Source organism: Tyto alba, unplaced genomic scaffold (genome assembly GCF_018691265.1).
Source record: "Tyto alba isolate M040663 unplaced genomic scaffold, T.alba_DEE_v4.0 Super-Scaffold_23, whole genome shotgun sequence".
Classification (NCBI taxonomy): Eukaryota; Metazoa; Chordata; class Aves; order Strigiformes; family Tytonidae; genus Tyto; species Tyto alba.
Window position 1 is genome coordinate 23,047,284 of NW_024881297.1, and position 15,110 is coordinate 23,062,393.

Consider the following 15,110-nt stretch of genomic DNA (forward strand, 5'->3'; position numbering starts at 1 on the left):
TAGAAATAACTGTATTGGAGGGAAGCACCTTGATTCATGTTAGGAAGACACAGTACTTTTAGATTATAAAAACCTTAAAAGTCAGCATGAGCTATTAACAATGAGGCCAATTCACAACTGAAAATGTATGAAAATCTTTACTGGTTTTCTCCGTTATTTGATGGCCTCAGATCGGATGCATTATTTGTTTGAGCATTGTGTTCTTAGGAATATTTGGGCTCTTTTCTGTCCTTGAGTTTGTAAAGGAAGTCAAGTGAAAGGACCTAATTATCCCTGATATTTAACACTTCTGGAATTTTCTTCTGGCACAGATCCACTATCTTCACAGGATCTGTGGTAGCAGAAGATGGGTCTCGAGGTGTCCCGCTTGTTCCAATGAATCAGAGGGGTAAGCATTAAGAGCAGGAGACTTCAGCAATCAGATTCTGAAGCTCAGGAGTGAGATCAAGGATCCCCTTTTGTCACTGCAGACCCCACTCAGGCAGTTATGCAAGCGCACAAAATCTTCTTAGAACATAGATCTGTGAGAAGTACATATTTCAAGGAAACACCCATGTGGTTGTAGAAGTACGGGGAAGAAAAGAAGGGAAGGACGATGAGAGCAAGGGAAGGTCAACAACAAAATGTCAAATTCAGGAGAAAAATGAAGATTAATCGCAAAGGACATACTAAAATCAAGATGTCCAAACTCCATTAACTCTGGCTATCATTACTAAAAGGCTGATTCACTAACCACCATTTGTTTTGATGTCAGTTTTGCTTGGACCTTCATAATGAGGTGGGGGAGGAGGTTGCCTTTAAAATATCTTTGGCCAATCAACATGGTTGGGAGATAATAACTTTTTGAAGAGCTGAAGATGCTCCTGGAAACCTCAGAGATTTAATTGAGGCCTTCTGTCATTTAAATTCATATTACTGTGCAATGGAGCTCTGCAACAACCTAGATTAAAATGAGCCATCTCAATAGAAGCTGGCATTGAAATGGATCCTATTGATATTAGCATAATGAAAACTTTCAGATAAACATTCAATTAGTTTGAAACACAGCAACGGAATGGCTTTGTATTAAGAGAAGCAGAGTAGTGTTAATATTGTCTGATTTTGTGTTTGCTGAAGGATCCTGAAAAGTCTGCTCGTTTTGGGTTTAAGTTTAATTTTTAATAATGCCTTCACTGAAAAGCAAATAACATGTGAAATCTTTAATGGATTTGCAAGTTAATAATAAAAAAGGATCGATTTAAAGCTCAACTGGCTTGCCCTTTTAAATGCCAGAACCGAAGAAATTAAGAGCAGAAAAGACCATCAAGTAAAACAGACTAGAAAATCACACCCACACACATGCCCTCCCCCCACCCCTTTTCAGGCCCAATTACCTATGGCTTGCCTGAAGTAATAGCATTTTCATTTTTGCCGCCACAGATGGGAGAGTACCTAATATTAATTGCTAATGGAATTAAGTGACTAGTCATCAGAGAAATACTCAGGCGGAGAAAAGGCAGCATGTATCTTCATAGCCCAAAGTGCAATGAAAAAGTTCCTGTGGCTCTTTACTAGACTGGTGCAGACTCCAAAAGTGCATATATCAGCTCATATGTAGATGTCACTCAGCAACTTAACTCTTCAGGTGAGAACTCTTTGGATAATTGTAATAAAGTAGGTACTTGAGCTAGTCTCTGGGAACACAAATTCAACCTCGGTTTTAATACAATACCAGGAAAAATGGAGTGCACCTCACTTCTGCTCACATATCTTCCCATCTTCACTGCCCTCAAATTCAACAGAAAGAATAAGAATCCCCATAAAGTCAGCAAGAGCCTATAAAACTCACTCTTAGGTGAATAGCTTCCCTGCTCCCTATGGCAGAACTAGAGAAATGGGGTTTTTTACACAAACCTGCTCTTTCTCTTGTTCTGTTTCAATTCTGGTCCCCATGATTTCTATGTTGCAGGATCTTAGTTCAAAGATTTCTACATATTTTTCTTAGTTCAAAGATTTCTACATATTTTTCAAGCCAGCAAAGCCTGGAAATACTCTGACAATACAGGGAAGAATTACCCCTGTCTTACACAAAGGTCTACTGACACGGGCAATACAATTAAAGTTAAAATAAATGCTTAGTAACTTACAGCACAGGTCCTGAGACTTGTGACTCCTCTGTCCCACTTCTAATTAAAAAAAAAAAAAAAAAAAAAACAAAACCAAACAAACAAACAACCAAACAACCAAAAAACCCACCCTGCCTTTTATAGCTTACTGCTGTTCCCACTGAAGTGGGAACAGCCATGTATATGGTCACAGCCTCCTTCAGGCACCCACCTACTCTGGTGTGGGGTCCTCCACGAGCTGCAGGTGGAGATCTGCTCCACCATGGAGCTCCACGTGCTGCAGGGCACAGCCTGCCTCACCACGGTCTTCACCACCAGCTGCAGGGGAATCTCTGCTCCGGCACCTGCAGCACCTCCTCCCCCTCCTTCTTCACTGACCTTGGTGTCTGCAGAGTTGTTTCTCTCACATACTCTCACTCTTCTCTACAGCTACAGTTTCTGTTGTGCAGGTTTTTTCCTCCTTCTTAAATAAATTACCCCAGAGGCGCAGCCACCATCGCTGCTGGGCTCGGCCTTGGCCAGCGGCCGGTCTGTCTTGGAGCCGGCTGGTGTTGGCGCCACTGGACACGGGGGAAGCTTCTGGCAGCTTCTTACAGAAGCCATCTTTGTAGCCCCCCTGCTACCAAAACCTTGCCATGCAAACCCAATACAAACAAGAACAATCTTTTATCCTCTAGACACCACTGCATTTTAGCTCTTTGTAAACAGTCATATATCCATGTAGACATTGCTCCCTCCTTGCAATGAGCTGCGTCCTGGAAAATCTCTAGAGAAAGGTCACTTCATAGATAAGCATGAAGGAAGTGCTGAAAATGGTTTTGCACAGAAAACAGTTTCTTTAATATAGAAGGTGTTGTTTCTGGGGAATACAAATGACCCTCTAGAATTATTTTGTCTGAAAACTTGGGATTTACAGAAAAATGCAAGTGTAAATATTATTGACCCTTCCCATTGCATCCTGTTTTCTGCAGTTCAGTCGAGTACCACTCTCTTCTGCTCTGTAAACCCTGTGTAGTTCATCTGATAGCCATACAAATGTGATGCAGGTGTACCTAACTTAGTGTTACATGGTATGTCAGCAGAAAAAACAGTTGAAAAATGGTGATGCTGAGGAGAGGACGCTAGTTCTTGTAACAGTATTTGTGGTTTAAGTGTTGTTTCCCCCTTGTTCCTTCCAGAGATCTCCAGCATCCTCAGCCAGGATTCACCTGTGCTTCAGGCAGGAAGGAGGAGCTGTTCAAGCCCGCAGGCATCACTAGGTGGTGCAAGCAGTCCACCAGCTCCAGCACTCCTTCCAGCCTGAAGGAATGGCAGCTTCTAGCTCCCGGCCCTGGGCTGAACAGCCCGGGGTGAGAACGACAAACCCGACAAACCCGGTTCATTTTGCAGAAGCCCAGGCAGGAAAAGCCAAACTGGTCTGAGTTAGAATGAGAATGAAACAGAGATGCATTTCTGTGTGCCCTTGAACCAGGGATGCTTTACACTATAGATACGTTTAAAATTAGTTAGTTTCAGCAAGGTAATTTTTTCTCATCATGAAACAATGTTTAAAGAAATATTTTTAGTTTGCTTAAAGGTACCAGGTAACAGGAAGGTAAGCACTGGATTTGTATAACCAGTTCATTGGCCTGCAGAACTGTCTTGTGATCTGCTAATTAACCACCAGGTAGAACATCAACTCAGCATTGTAGAGTTGCTGAGTTAGAGCTAGGTTTCCAAGAGAGTTTGGTTGTTAGATATGTAAATGAAGTGCCTGATAATTCTAAATGTTACTGGTTTTAATTTTTTAGTGGTCGTGGAAGGTGCACAATACTGAACTTTGACACAAAACTGGAATCAATTGCATTTTTCTCAAAGTTCCAAGTTAGTTGTGTGAGTGGATCTCTCACTAGGTAAAAACTTAAAAACATATTGGGGTGTTTTAGTGAAAATCCAGTAGTATCTTTTTTGTATTTTAATCAAGCTTTCAGCTGAATATTTTTAGAAAAAAAAAAAAAAAGTAGTGTTAAAAATTCTTTTAAAGACTAGTTGACTTCATTTTCTTTCACTCACCAGCTGTCCTCTAAACACTGATTAGATAAGCTTACAAATCTCTTGACTAAGTGCCTGTTTTTAACTAGGGTCAGTTCAAAGTGAGAAAAAGAGGCAAACAGTGACCACACTGAGGATTCCCGCTGAGGATTCCTGGGTAGCTGACTGAGCCAACTAGACCCCAAATTTTGAAGGCCATTGGATACCTATAGGGTGTGAACACTTTAACCATCTGAATTCTATTGATTTGAGATTTCAAATGGATTAAATTCTAACAGTTTTTTCCCCTAGTTGAGGATTTGCCAATGGCATTAACTCTAATAGCAATTTCAACTATTTGTCCTAATTAGTCACAGTGAAAATAAGTGAGTGAAAGAGAACAAGGAGAAAGGCAGAAGAAGCTCTAGAAATACTGCACAAATTCCAGACTTCCTCTGTGTGGGTTAATTTCCAAAAATTTGGAATGTGATCACACTATGATCAATTTAGGTTAGATGTCTTAGGTTAGAGGTCTGTTCCTGGAAGGTTGGGGTAAGGGTCACTGAAAGACAATTTCTGAACAGCTGTTGGAAGAAAAAAAGGAAAGGAGGCCTTTGGTGAACAGGATGCCCCTGTGACCCTCTGCTCTGGATAAAATTTTATTTTTATATTTATGTGCTAGATCTAGCAACACCAGTGCCTTGACAACTATGAACTGTATTCTGTTCACAACAGCTTTTGCAGGGTACAGAGCAAAATACCCCATCTTAAAAGATAAAGCTGGAGAGGGGTTATACATTTCAAAAAGGATCTGTACATGAGAAACAAAGCACTTTGAATTCCCATGCCTAAACTCTTCTCCTCCTGAGATGTGAAAGTATTCTTCTGAGAGTAAAGAGGGAGGTAGCTGACAAAAAACATTCATGGGTCAGAAAGAGGATGTGGTGCTGACACTCATTTTACTTTAAGGAACAAAGCAAAGAGTGGTAATTTATTTCAAATTTCAGCCCTTTAGAATGCAGACAGAATCTGCTCACATATAAAAGCCTGCTCCTTGATTGAGTTGTTTCATTAGCTGTATGAAATGAGACAAGGAAACACTTGGGAAACCAGTGAAATTTAGAGGCAAAGAGTGAATTCAAAGAGATGATTTGAAGGTTATGTGGTAAAATGCTCAGTTTCTTCAACTAATTAGGGCTGCTGGGACTGTTGGGGAATGTGCAGTTTCTAGGTCATATTAAGTTTAAGAAGCTTCTTCTTTAGCCAATTGAAAAATAAAGCTTGGCTTGAACTGTTTTTGCAATGCAGTTATTTTACCCCTAGGTTATCTGTCTTAATTTATTCTTGCCATATACTCAGCAACCAAATAATGTAGAGGCAGAAACAAAAAACCCATCAGTTTATTAAAATCTACAGTTCATCCTCCCTTCCCCTCTTGAAGGTCCCCTAAGTGATTTTGAACTGTAGAATGTCATATGTACAGAAAAGGTGCTTAAAATGAACTTGTTCATCTATGCTTGATGACAGCTGCTGCTGCTGAATTTCCCATGCTCTGAAAACATGAACAAAAAGCCCAGATGGGCCAGTCCTGGGCTCTGTTAATCTCAAGAAACTGACTGTCTCAGTAAAGGATATGACCCAGGATTTCCAAATGAGAAGTTGTTCCTTAAGAAGTTCTTTCTTCTGCTACAGTCCTGCAGCTTCTGGTTGTTCAATATTCAGGACAGATTAAAATCTGAAATCTCGGTTGATCCTGCCATCCCCATCCTACACAACCATGTAGGGCTTCTCCGAGCAACAAGTCATCAATTTCTTTTATGCTCCTGTCAAGGCTGGTTCAACCATTCTCAACTCTGTGCTCCAGTGAGTTCTTCTTTAGTTATGTATCAGTGGCATTATGTTTTTTCCAGACATGTGGCATGGCCTGAAGGCCAACAAAAGTCTGAGTGAGTGAGAAAATCTATCCCATTGAATAAAATTTAATAAAATGTTCCTGCAGTCAGGAAACAGTATTTCAGTTTCTTTTTCAAAAAAAGTCTATGAAGAATATCACTTCTTACTTTTGTTCCTTAATCAGGAAATAAGCAGGGTTTTTTGTGACAGTGGAGTCTGTTTTTAACTACTGCTGCAGCTTGCCTACTTTTTTTTTTTCTTGAAGAAATCTAAAATAAAACTGGCATTTTCACCTTCCACTTGTGTTTCATTCTGGATTTTAATAAGCAAATGAAAAGAAATTGCTATTTCATAATGAAATGGAAATGGAAATTCGACATGTAAGCAAGCTTTTTTTCTTTATCTAGAAAATTTACCAAAGGGTGTCAAAATTGTTACATTATATTTTGTGAAACAAAGGTCTTTGGGCTTTCAACCACCTTCCAGTCTACTCAAGTGGAAACATAGCTCTCTGAGCCACTGATTTCAGTCTCATTCATTAAGTTCTTGACACTATTTTTAATTCAAAGCTTTTTATTTAAAATTGAGGCTTTCTACTTCTTCAGACAGTCACCTGAGATACAGCTAAAGTACACAGTGCTCATTTTTCATGACATCTGATTTTTGCAGGAGCAGTACCCCTGCCTCAAATGTGTCAGCAATGAAGGATGTATTTACTGTCTTTTTCTATAATTTCTTCAGTGCTGGCTCCTGTGGGCTGGCGGCAGGTAGGATGTGGAGAAGACGTCTCCTTAGGTACAGCCTGGAACACGACGCAGGTCTTCACACTGTCTTCACACACTCCTCCCAGAATCTAATTCCTGTTTTCCTCTGTGCTGTTTCTGGTTTTGTCAGTGCAAGACAAGGTCTGTAATTACAAGGGCTGCACACATTCAGGACCCCTGAGAGATAGTAAGCAGAGTAACTGGGCAGTGCCATAGAGATCTGGCTAGGATTTAGCACTAGTTTTCTCTCCAGGAAAAAAGTACACAAGGGAAGAAAGGGACAGCCCCCACTATTCTGTGGCTTTTTTTTATGTACCACAGTGCATGAAAAACAGTTACTCCTTTCAGACCTTTTCCTTTTTCTAATAAAAAGCCTCATTTCCAAAAAGACTGGAGTGCAAATTACCTTCTCTATTCAATTACAAAATCTGATCACTGACTTTTCTTTTTTTCACAGCTAATAAAAGCTATTGAAGTAAAGCAGTCATCTCTTGTTATGGAAAAACAGGCAGTAAGTCACCTTGAGATTAAAATATATATTGCTATATCCTTTCTTGGGAATGTAGTGCAGTAATTGCTTAAGACAATGATAACAGGGACTAGAGGGAACATTGCATATTTGTGGAAGGTTTTCAGCAATAATGGGTGAAATCCTCCAGTGGTTTAAATCAGCAAAGCTCCACCAAGCTTCTACTCTGGCTGATGTAAATTATCATGTCTTCATTGAGGTCAATGGCCCAGCTCCTCCAGCTCTTGTAACTTGGGATATTTCCCTGAAATATAAACTATAATCCAGCCATTTTAGATTAATACAACAACTCAGGTGCAGTAAATCAGTAACTAATGTTCTAGGCTGTGTTCTAGGATATTCTCTTAGGACAGCATAGGAATTTGGTGTGGCCTTTGTTACCTGTATAACAGGTTGAGGAATAGCCAAGCAAAGATGTGCCATATTTTCAGGCTGTCTTGCTGCCTGTCGCGGCTGAAGTGGCAAACATCAGCTAAATACACCTACATTTATTCTGGAAAAAAAGAGTAAAAAAAGGGGGATGGTGGGTTTTTAAGAGAAGTAGAGACTTGAATTCACAATGCTTTTCTAATGCTTATGGTTTTGCTGCAGTTCTGTTGTGAGAACTCGGGTGATCAAAGAATTGGTGAAGCAAAGGCTGGCTCCAGTGCTGTGCTACTAAAGTTTGAAGAAAAACCCCTTGCTTCTACAGAATGAAAACTAGAGATTCATCATAGTAATAGGAAACAGAAGCCACGAACAGGTTAGGGATAAAGTGTTACAATCAGATAATATTTGAAAACTCAATAGAACACCCTTCAAAGGTCAGGTTGTCTTATATATTAAGTATCTATGGAAACACTTCACAGGTGGGAAAGCTCAAAGTAAAGGTCGAATGTTTAACCCCAAGCTTTAAAAGGTTCTACATGAACCTTACAAAAGCAGACGGAAAATACACACTGGTACTTCTCATGTGATATATGAAGGGGTTTTTTTTGTTGTTTTTAAATCCCTATTCATATATATTTTTGCAGGTTTCTTTAAATATGAGATACTATTCTATTTCAGCAATGTATGATCTTCACTGCATTTTTGTGTGGCAGAGAACTGTTAGCTTTCAGACCTTACAGATCAAAAATGGTAGTGACTTGGCTAATTCTAGCAGAGGTTTAGCACAGACAAACCTTTAAGCAGTACGGCTTGAAATCTGAGATCAAGCCCTATAGATTCATGTCCAGCCCTCATATCTTACCATGCATTAACCTTGTCCACATAATGAATGGTAACATAGTACTAACAGTTTTACTTTTCTTTCTTCGCAATAAATTCATGACAAGCCTTCCATAGCAGTATTTTAAAAACTGAAGAGATCAAGTATGAGATTTAAAACAGAAATCCCTGTTGAATTTCTGTGCAGACACACATGTAGTCAGAGTGGAATCATGATATTTGCAAATGTTTTTGTGGCCTTGGATTCTGGGGCCAATGGTGGGAGGTGTAGGAAGACAGAAGAGATTTTTATTCTATGATTGAGGAGACAGCATTAAAGGAGAAAGATCTGATTGAGACTCTGCCCCAGCTTCTTTTAATATCTGCCCTGCATGACAGTAGAAAGCCAGGGTTTTGTTTATGAACACTGGCCCAGAAAAGCCCTAGAAGGACAAAATCCATTTGCAGGACTTGTTTGTTGTTGGTTTTGGTTTGTTTTTTAAGACTATTATGTAGAGTGAAAGTCAGCTTAGGCCAGTTTGACCTGCCATGTAGTGCTCCCATATTGTGGGTCCTCATTCTGAAACTACCAGCTTCTCAGGGTGAATATCTTCTGAAAGTCACATTCATACTCTATTGGCATTAGCCCTTAAAGCAAGGCTGATGATACCACCTGATCTATCTTGTGTGTATGCTTTTTGGAAATAGCCATTTGATACAATGGGTCTTCTCTTTGGGGATTTTAGTTGCCAGGATGAGTAACGAATAGCACAGCTAGAAATATTAGTCCAGGTTATCCTGGTCGTACAAAGGGACCAGTTCTAAATTAAGCTCGTGACCAAATTTATGCTGAAGTTGGGAAGGAAAATAACAGCCTCTCCTTGTCTTTGCCAGTTCAGCTTTTCCTTTCAAGTGTGTGCCCCCAGCTCTGGTAAGAGTGCTGCTTTCATTTAGTGTGCAAGGCAAAAATGCTTACAGTGAAAAATACTGATTCTGGAGAAGAAAACATTTACTTTCCTGTACACCTCCATTGCATTCTCAGCCTTGCAAAACTGTCTGTTGGAGTCAATCACATTTGAAATGCATTTCCTCCTTTTTCTCCCCACAAAAGATTCTATTTTCTGTTCTATATTACAAAGCAGCTTATTTTCTACTCATTGGTCAATGAGTTTTTCTCTCTCCTTACATCTATATATATGTAGGTATATAGAGTGATATACCTCATTCTGCCTTCATTCTGATTATGAAGGTGAAATTGAGCTAGGGGTGGTCTGGCTCTCTTCATTTACTGCCAGGGGAGTACATTCATTCCTAAACAAGCAAATGCTGTAGTCGCTTTAAAGCGTATCCTGAGCTTTTTGAAGTTTGTCTGCTATGCCAGTGATTTGAACAGCAAGTGGACCAGAGCTGATGTTAGCACGTCAAAGAGCCTGCTCCATTTTCACCGTGGAAACTCTGTTTGAAGTTTTGTGTTTAATGGTGTGGGACTCCATAGACCCCTGAATTGCATGCTGTTATTCCAGATGTGGATTGTCTCTATAGGAATGCAATTTCACAGTCATTAAACATTTTAAGTTCATCAAGTGCTAATTATAACAGAGAACATGACATCAGAATCTTCAAAGCCCTGGCGGACAGAAAATTCTATTGATCATCCAATTGATTTTTATTACATGGTATTGAGCGGCAGGACTGCCTGCTGTTGTATAATGTGTTGTTTTTTTTTTTTTTTTCTTTTCTGGTCATTATGCCAGACCCATAAAATAGCCTAGCTTTCTCTGATACAGGACATTGTTTGAGTGGCATATCACCTGGTGTAGCGTACTGCATTACTGCAGCTCTCCAAAACTACTGTCCATGCTATTTTCTCTTCTAGAAAATGTGCGGCTTTTTCTAGACCTTTCCCCTGGAGCTATATAATCAATGATGATGTCTGAGACTGAAATGAGCCAGCTTCTAGCTTCTGGTGTTTTGATGTCGACTTGTACCAGTTCCATGGGCTTGGTGAGTTTCTGGTATGGGAGGGGAAGGAGAATTTGGCACTGTGCTGAGACATAGTCACTCACTGCAGTTTTGGTGCTCCTCCTGGGATTTACTGCATGGGTATTGACTCACTAGGAGCATTGATCAATCACAGTATCAAGCTACTCATCTTTGCAATAGAAAATAAACTCAGAAATGATATCTGCTCTACTGACTGCCACAAAGCTGTCACGTTTCTGTCAGGCTCCTGGGGGAGAGGCAAAAGGGAACAAGAGGTCCTGCCACTCCTGTAAGCTACTTCCTCTTCTGACTTGCTATGGCTGATCTCTCCCCTCTTACACTCTTTTCTCCATCCTGTCTCTATTAGCTGCTGCTTGCAATGGAAAGATAAGCACAGATACCTGCAAACTTGCCAGTTGAGGAGCTAAGTGCTCAAGATGAATTTTGATGTTAATGAGCCACACAGAGCAGGCAACAGGCAGCCCCGGAGGATTCATCAGGGGCTTGTGCCAGATTCCTGTTGAAATAATTGGAAAGATTTCCACTGACTTCAGTAAGCTCTGGTTCCCTTCCTAATTGCACCCTCCTGTGTTTCTCAGGGACTTGAATCCAGGAAGCTAGATATGCTGTGCTCATGTACCCATAGCTCCCTAATGTTCTTTCTGTGCCAGGGCTCTGGAGAAACAGGCTGTATCCCAGCAGCGCTTTAGACTTCTGTGTACATTAGTTACGCATCTCACGGCCTCAGTTTCCCTATCTGCAAAAATAAAGGTAATGATAGTTGCTTCTTTTAAAGAAATACCTGAGGACTTCACATTTGTTGCATGGAGGAGCTGATTGTTTCCATTGCTAGGGTGACTGGACAGCAAGAGAAGGACATGAGCAAAACCAAAATGGATTTATCTAGTATCAGGGCAGCTACATTGATGATCCTCTGAGAGCCCATGTGTTGTAGCAGACAAAGATCAGACTGCTGTTGGGCCAGAAGCAATTAGCTTACCTAAACTGTTTATTTGCTGTATTTAGGATAGAATCTTTGAAAGCTGTCAGGATTGACCAAGTGTGATCACATTGAAATCAAGTGCCAAAACTCAACTGCATTAAGAAGGAGTGTAGACTGCTGCAAACCTCTGTGGTAAAGAACATCTTGAATGAACAGCCATTCTGTTGTGTTAAGGATATTTCTGCTAGCTCCTGTCAGATTTTTCTTTAAGAATTCAGGGGAGAGAAAGAAAGAAAAGAAAAAAGTGCATTTAAGATGCAAGGAGACAAAGCCATGTTAAGTTTCATTTACAGAGATGAATTGGGAACAGGTGCTTCACATAACTGAGGGGCACCATTTTGTAAGAGAGCCCTCGAGAGTCAAGAGAAAGGAATTACAAAGAGCAACAGTATATTTAGAAAGATAACTATAATCAAGCCCTTTCCATGTCTATTAAGGGGAAAAGACAACAACCACGAATGCAATGGAGAGATTAAAATTGACTTTGTAAAAAGCGATTTTTTATTTATTTTTTTGTTTCTCTGAAATAATTTCAAAACCGAAGGCAGGAATAATTGAAGCATTTACAGAATATATCAATAATACCTCATTATCCAGCTTTGCTTCAATCCACTGATTTCAATTTTCTTTTGAACAAGCAGCCTTTATCAGAGGACTTAGCATATGAATGGGGAGGGGGGAGAAATGTAAAATACATGCTCCAGATTTACATGTCTTAGGATGCCAAATAGCCATCAAAACTAATTGTTTCTGAAATGCTTTATAAACCTTACCTTATCTGTTGACCCTAATCAGAGCAATTAATTTCATAATGAATTCTTTCTACACATGCCCTATCTTATTATTATCCTTAGTCTAAATTAATAACATCATGATAATAATTAGTAGATATGAAATTGTCTCTTCACTACTTCTCATAGCATGTGGGGTTGATATAAAAGAACAACAAGGATGACAATTAGAGGAAAACATGTCAGCTGTATTGATTGTTGTGCACCTTAACCCTAGCATCTGCAAAATAAGCTTTATTTAAATGCGAGTATCTTTGATATTCTCCCTCTATATCTCCTCCTATCTTATTTCAACAGTTTGTGTTCCTGCAAGAGGTAAATGTCTGCCCCTCAAAGCTCACTACAAAAAGATTAAAGTAGAATTTTAGGGCCTGATTCTAAGTGTGCTGATGACAGATTTTGGAGCAAATGAGCAACAGGGACAAATGATTTAGGAGACCATCAGCATCTGGAGATCCATCTGCAATCTCTAAACCCTTCTTGAGGTTTCAGCCTTCAAGAAGCCTCAGGAAAAGTGGACATCTTTATATCTCACCGACTGTGGTTTTATGGACTCATTAAGACCAATTAATTTGAGTAGGGTGCTGCTGTCACAGTGCCAGATCCATTCCTTGCTCTGCCTCACCATGGGAAGGTAGTGTGAGAGGGCAGTGGAACTGCCCATGCTTAGAAGAGAATAACCCAGACATGAAACTACAGCCTTAGCCCTATTATTACTATTGTCTTTACTGAATACATCACTGTGTTTCAATCAATTACTGAAATAACTCTTTTCCCTTCTTTGAAAGTAAAAATCTCTTTCTATAGGCATGGCTGTAAGAAGATAGTCCCTGTCAGTCCACAGCCCTACCTTTAGGCCTGTCTCTGTTAGAGCCTTAGAATTTCCTCTTCCCTTTATTCAGTCACTTTTCCAGTCTGTACAGTCACAAGAAAACATGACACACCTGCATTAACAAATTATTGCCTGAAGCCAACATCATGAACAGGGACCAAAACAGGACAAGGAACATGCAAGAATTGCTTCAGAATGTTTTATTCATGTACCTCACTGATGATGTATGGTCTAGAGCTTTATGGTAATAGGGAAAAAAAAAAAAAAAAAAAAAAAAAAAAAGAGCTGATGATCAAGACCATGGAATATTAAGCAAAAAAGGAGAGTCTTCTCTGAAACAGAAGATATTAAGTCACTGGTTCTTTAGTGCAAGCCAAAGAGCTCAACCTTAGCTTCTCATTCTGGAAACTGAGGTTACAAGAACACATTCTTTTCATGTGATTTTAAGAGGGATCTAACATTTCCCCTGCAAAGGGAGGTATTTTTTGCAAAAAAAGCCTGTGACAGAATCACATTGCTGACAGTCTAGACGAAGGTGCAACTATCATGGAAATAGGGTCCCCTGAGTGTTTCTTTCTTTTCTAAATCGGTTGTGAACAGCTTTTAAACTATCTTTGTGTTTTTGAAATAAGCATCTTGAAGTGCTGCCTCCGTCACAAAATCTGCAATTCAGTGTGCAGTTTAAAATGTTAAGCACAAAATGTGGACTCAATATACAGACATTGAATGTTTCTTTGGTATTTGCCGTACTAATGTGAATCCTGTGCTTTGTGCTTCACACACAGGTAGTAGGAAAGATTCAAAGGCCCTCAGCTCTGCACACACCATGGGTATATCTGAGATACAACCATGACCTGTCTCATGCACCTTTCATCTAAAAGGTGAGGGCCTACAAGCAACAAAAACGTGTCACAGGCCACAAACTCCAGAACCTTTAGAATGACTACTTCTACAGAAACAGTGCTCAAACAGTCAACTTCTGGTTCATATATTTTGTCCTGACTTTTTAATTAATATTCAAAAATTAAATTAAGATAATGGATAACCAAGAAATTACTTCATAAAGTCTTTAAGTATTTCATTTTTAAAAATTCTAAAAAGAAACATTTCCTCACTTCTACTTTTCAGGCCAAGAATATTTGCCAAATGCTACTGAAATTTTACATTAATTTTGAAGAATGAAACAAAGTTAATTTCTATTGTGTAGAAGTGTTCACAAGCTTCTCTTTAATCTGAGAGCAGAACCTTCTTTGGCATCCTCACATATTGCCTACTATACTCTGTGGCACAGCAATCCAGAGTCCAGACCTACTCGGTGACAGCATGTTCATACTGGCCCCTGTGAGAGAAGATGACAGCAGAACTTAGCGGTATCTGTACTTGTAAAGCCAAATAGGTTTCAATGTAAGTAATATTCAGCTGCCAAATTTGCTCCCTCCTTTATTTTTTAATAACTCCGCACTAATTCCTGTGTCATTTGCATGGTTACATTGGTCCTCTTATGCTTTCATGTCATGTTTGGCTTTGGATCAGAACATACAGTCCACACAAGTGAAGTTCACATGATATGAATGGGTTCCTTCTGGTGGCTATTTGTATCAACCAAAAGCCCTTTAGTTCTAGTCTATGTTCCTATAAGGTGATATTTGGACATTATCCAAGGCACATCTTGGGTTGTTCAGATAACAGGGACTGATCTTAGCCTCACTTTAAATCAGCTGCTGTCAATAACTCCAGCTTTGGCTCTGCTACTTGACTTTTGTGTATCAATGCTGATTTAACCAGCTCGAAGGTCAGGTGCTCTTGGGACAGATATTATAAAAAAGTTAGGTTCTATTAAGGCACTTAAAATCTGTGAACATTTTAAATAATAAGACACTAGTGGTCACTAGAAACAGTGGGGTCTGTAGAGCTGAGATGTTTTGGGAAAATAACCTGTTCATAATCTTGACAACCCCAGATGTTCTGGTGGTTTAATGGTGTTGCATCCCATGGAGATTTAGGGACTCCAC